Genomic DNA, 6,000 nt, shown 5'->3' on the forward strand with positions numbered 1-6,000 from the left:
TTTTTTATGGTGCTTATAACTTTGTGTTCTTAATAGATTATTCTATCTTTTGCAGTTCTCTCTATGCTTCATAAATAGTTTAATATATAAATACCATATATTTCTGCGGATAAGACAACCTTCAGATAAGACGAGGTATAAATTTTCAGCAAAGTTCTATAGTTTTAGCATATATAAGACGACCCCCAAACTATCAATGGCCTATGAATTTATTTTAGATCAGCGATCATCATCTGGATAATAATACTGTATAGCGTATACGGAATTATGTCCTATTTGTAATTTTTCGAATGAACAAATTTCATTTTCTGCCTTGCTGTTGTTGCAAACATTTACACTAGTGATGTAACGAATAGTATATTCGGCCTCAGCCGAATACCGAATATTTGGCTAGGAGCATGGCCGAATACCGAATATTCGGCCAGGAGCGTGACCGAATGGCCGAATATTCGGCCAAACTATTCGGCTTGATTGACGCACGTACGTAAATTGGCACGCAAACCGCATTATGGCAAGGATCGCGCACCCTGCTCTCTATTGGCCCGCTGTCACTACGATTTTTTCTTCCAGTAGGTCTAAATTATTTAAATTAATTAATTAAATTATAATTATTAAAGTAATAAAGTTAATATGAGATGGAGCCTAACGCCTACCTCTAGTGCCAAATTGGTTTATAATTTATTTAATAGCCGTAAATAGCCCGACATGATTCGGCAGTTGTTGGTATTTAGATGTAAGTTATAACTTATAAGTTATTTTATTTGCAATCGATCTTTTTAACTCTTTAATTAAACACTAAAATTTGTTTTTACTACGTATTTGTAGACTGAATAGTGTACTCTAAGGATATACTTTAGTGGGGACATATAGTCTAGTTTCTCTCCAGTTGTGGAACAGTTCAAATAGATTATTGGGGGGTTTATTTGTGAAGTTTTGTGATATTTTGTTGCTATTGTTTTTGTCAATATTTTTAAAATTAACATAATTTCAAATATTATCTTTTGCATATAATGAGAAATGTTCATTCTTTGCTTTATATATAAAATAACTTATATATTAGTTACTCATCTTCTAGAAATATCTTATTTAATGAAAGAATTATTTATCTAAGTTTCAATAAAACGTTTCGTAAATCATTTTAAAATATCGTAAAAAATATTAAAATATACGCAAAATATACCAAATACGAATATAACATAATTAACTAAACAATAACATTAATGCCCGATACATTCTAACCTACACGCCATCAATGCCATAAGATATCGGCTATATAAAGGCTATATTATTATTTAATTACGAAAGAATTTAATACTAGAGTTAGACGCTCTTTCTTATTAACTTTAATAATTATAGTTTAATGTTCAGCATTAATAAAAGTTATCAAAATGATTAATTTACTGTGTTTTTGTTATTTCTTACTCCTGTTTTTAGGTATTCGGTATTCGGCCAAATACCAAATACCTAAAAAATAAGCCGAATAGGCCGAATACCGGGTAGTAACCGAATATTCGTTACGTCACTAGTTTACACTGATTCGGGCATTCGGGTAATGACCTTGACTATTCACAAAAACGTTGTATGGGTTATTCTATTTTGTGGACATGCCCTACTCTCTATTAGTAAATAATTACAGTTTAAATAAATACCGTTTTTTAATAATGGTTTTAATTTATATAAATTACAATCTAATTTTTTTGTATCTGTCCTATAAGACGACCCTGGATTTTGGGGGCCCTTTTTTTATGATTCAACTATCGTCTTATCCGCGGAAATATATAGTAATTGTTTTGTTGAGAAAACTTCTAATTAACTTTCAAATGTGCTGAATATATTTTCGAGTTTTGGAAGAATCAAGTAATTTGATCATACATTAATGTTTTAAATTATTACTTTTATTTCTTTATGTATTTATAATAGAACATTGCTGTATTCTCTGTTCTGTCTTGTTCATGCTATGGCATTATTATGTAAATAATATTATAAATTGTTTTCGTATAGTAACATTGATGCTTTTGAGGATAGATTTTATCTTGATTTTTTTCAGTTTTTTTATTAATATTTAGAAGAACTTTTATATGACAATACTTAATAATTTCATGTTTAGTTTGTTTTTAATGCTTGCATTATTATTTGTTTTCGCCTGTTTTTTCTCATTATTGAATTGGACGTTTTCATTTACTGGAAGAATGACAATAAATGATGACTTTCATATACCATCATTTCTGTATTAATGAAAATTACAAAATCACTTTTACAATTATTAAGCAAGTTTCATTCTGTAGTATTTCAGAGAATGACACAATAAACTCATAATAATCATTGCCATCAAACATATATGCAATAGAGAAAAAGTATCTTAAAGTGATAAAGAAAATTTAATTTAAAATATACCAATTTGTATATTATTTTGTAAGATATTTATATCTTCATTTTGAAAATTATTTAACGCGTATTAAATATCTTCAAATTCTATGTTATTTTATACAAATGTGCAATATTGTATGACTGCTATTACAGTAGAGTTTCTGTAATCTGACATATACCTGACTGGTGGGTTTCAAATTACTGGATTTTGTATGTATGTACTAAATAGTAAAAAATGCATTTGGTTCATAGCTTAGTTCATTGTATTAATCACGATTGTGACTGTTTTGCCAACTGCATGTGCAACAAACAACTAGTGACTGATAGTATACATGTAGTGTACACCAGTCACACTATGTGGCATACATCAATAAATAAGTGGTAGCACAAAAATTTCACATGCACCACCCTGCAGTGTCAGATTACCAGACGGAATACTGGTCCCCTATAGTCCTTCACTATAGAGACCCTATAGTGAAGGACTATAGAGACCCTACTAGAGCATGGTTTATTTAATTGTAATGATGATAATGAGTAGAATTTTGTGCATTTTAATTAGTGAAATAATTGACCTATAAATAAGGGGGTTGATATTTTTTTTATACCATGCTTTAATTGATAGCAAACTTTATACATGTTGCTAATCAAATGTAAATATGTAATACATTAAACACCAAACGAACACCTGAATTCTTTATAGTGTTATGAGGCTAAATAATTACTAAGCAGTTGGACAGCAATTGGCCAAGTTGCTTAGTAATTATTTAGCCTTATTAAAAGAATCTGGCTATTTGTTTGATATCTGAAATAATCAAAGGGTTAGATTCATTTTATTATTTAATACATCAGTTAATTCATTACAGAAAAGAATAGGATATTCATTAATGCCAATGTTAGTAATTACTATTCAATATATTAATATTTTGCATTAAGCAATAAATATGCTGTCTATCACGTGGTACTATTAGTTTATTTAACATGACTTTAGTTTTTAATTAACATTTGTAATTTCAATATGTATTCTTGTTGAATCTATTAATCTAATTCTCTCACTCTTTGTTCTTTTATCAATTTTCATTAATAGTTATATAATTTTAAAATTTTGAGGTCAGTGATATTTTTCACATTGCTCGTATTATATTATAAATCACAATTTTGTATTTCTTATAGGTGCATTGCATGTTAACGACATCTGAAGAACCGATTTGAAGAATAAATCGCCTATCCATCAAATACCAAGGACTTTTTGTGTAATAGTCCCTAATAATTATGCATGAAGATCATGTGTGTACTTTGAAGAGATGCTTTTCAAAGCTGTGCGTATATACAAATTGCATGTTTAAATACATGCATACATTTATATATTTATATGTTATATATATTCAGCCCTTAGCATTATATAATATAATGCCGATTTAATGTGTTTCGATTTCATGACGTCGAAGTTTATATATAAATGTCCTGATAAATTGTAGAATCGTAAAAGTTTTGAATGTTTAAGATAATTTGTACAAAACTCCTCATCTGTACAAGAGATAGACATTAATGTACCGAGAACTGTCGAAAGTCATTTTAATGCCATTCATTTGTTTAGAATGCATCATTGTCATCATCATAGATGTCATCTTTCGTCCCTTACCAAACGATGTTAATATTTGTGAATCTTATCGATTAACGACAGTGAATGGATTTTATGCAAGCGAATAGATTTTTAGTATTAAGCATCCATCCATAGAGAAATTATGTATCGGTTTTTTTTTCATTCAAAAGTATTTATATTTGTGAATATGGGAGATAAGTACGACATAGAAAGAAGTAATGGGTTATTTTTCCTTTTAAGTCTGTTAGCGGTCACTGGGTAAGTGACTGATCTTAAATATATTGTGAAATTGTCTATTTAGAGAACAATCATCATTATTGTGTATTTGAAGATCAGTAGAGACATTGTACAATTTACATCTGATGTCACATGTAATTATTGTCTGATTACTTATGCTTTTTTGTTACCCATGTAGGTGTTAGAGGCCTGACGAGGTACTGAATAAACATCGCTCAAGCGAAAGCAGTAACAATATGTGGTAATTCTTCTCTTTTATTTCACATTAATTTTGAAAATATAGTCAATTTTGTAAATCTGGGAGAAGTGTTATAAGTTTAGTATCATGCTTTTCCCACATATTAAAAAAAAAAAAATTTCAAAGATATTTGGAGAAATTTATCTTTAATACAATAACGAAACAGATCAATTAATTATGAGCAAAAAGTAAAAAATTAAATCTTTTTGTTTATAAAATTCTAATAGTCAATTTGAATTTGAAAAAAATAATTGTTTTTAAGTTTATTCTGGTTCTAAATAAATGTTTTCTATCAACATTTGATTGTACCATTTTGTGTTGTTTAATTAAATTTGATTGCATGTTTTTATTATATTGAATGATTTGCTATTTTGAATGAAAACTTCATTTAATTTATGACCTTAATTTGCATTTATTATTATTTGATACTGCAAAAACGATTTAAAAAATTTTTATTAACTTAAAATGCGGACAGTTTTTCTCTAAATATATATAAAAATTTGCGATTGTTTCAATTATTTTTGTATCACTTAATATAATGCATAAATGAGGTCAAGTGAAAATATCAATTCAGATTTAACAGATTTAACTTAATAAATCAATTCGAGGTAAAAAATACGAATAAAATATTAAATAGTAATTATATAATTTGTGATTGTGTGCGTGTGCGTGATGCGAATGAATAAATGAAAATATGTTAAGAGTGAATGGTACCACAATTCTAATTAGTTTGAATCACTTAATTCTTCTTCCTGCATATTCCCAGGCTAACTCAGAAGATGAATGAAATCCAGTTCTTCTGGTGTTGAAGTTGGCAGGCATAACTGTTGTCTGGTTTATCCTATTCGGTAGATCTGCCAGCATCTATGCAGAAACATCCTCATCGTTTTGTTTAGAGAAAGATGGTAGGGAAATGACGAATGAACAAACAAATTGATTGCATAGAAAAAGCTGCATTTAAATTTTTAAAAGTAATTTTTAAATTTAGGCAAGTTATTTGCATATTTCTGTGCAGTTTCTTTCAAAAAAAAAAAAAAAAGCGAGAATTTGAAAATGTTTTTCATATTAAAGATTCACGATAATTCGATAAATTACTAATATTTATGTTTAAGATTTAAAATTTTTGATACTTACAGGTTTGTAGAAATTTATCATCTCGGCAAAGTATGGTTTACATGATGTTGCACAGTTAAATTACAAAATTCCACTTAAAATTTTAAAAGATAAGTAATTAATTACTTTAAATAGGAAATTTTAATGTATTTTTTTTCTTTTGCAGATTTTTTGGAGTATTCTTACTCCATTTAGAAAATAATTGATGGTGAGTAGCGATACTAAAGAAGAAACCAAAAGGTAAAAATCGTAAATATATAGAAAAAGAAAGAAAGAACAAGAATTAAGATATTTGTCTCGGCAAACGACCGAAATTGTAAAATTTAAACTTATTTTTGAAATTTTTAATAAAGTTTTAATAGTTTTGTAAAAATCTATTCATAAAATTTTTAAATAAAATTAAAAAATCTCTTGAAATTATCTAAATTTTTACATTTTTAAATGA

General features: G+C 27.7%; 1 protein-coding gene across 3 annotated transcripts in view; it reads left to right on the plus strand.

The window, feature by feature from the left end:
• Prp4k (Pre-mRNA processing factor 4 kinase) overlaps positions 1 to 4,441 on the plus strand; it is a 65,831-nt gene extending 61,390 nt beyond the window's left edge. For 2 of the 3 annotated variants that reach the window (XM_067283239.1, XM_067283249.1), the window contains one exon: positions 3,538 to 4,441. The gene's annotated coding sequence lies outside the window, so the exon portion shown is untranslated. The remainder of the gene's footprint in view (positions 1 to 3,537) is intronic. The other variant, XR_010882401.1, reaches the window with a different exon arrangement.
• The last annotated feature ends 1,559 nt before the right edge of the window (positions 4,442 to 6,000 follow it).

Source organism: Centruroides vittatus, unplaced genomic scaffold (genome assembly GCF_030686945.1).
Source record: "Centruroides vittatus isolate TY-2023 unplaced genomic scaffold, ASM3068694v2 contig_1213, whole genome shotgun sequence".
Taxonomy (NCBI): Eukaryota; Metazoa; Arthropoda; class Arachnida; order Scorpiones; family Buthidae; genus Centruroides; species Centruroides vittatus.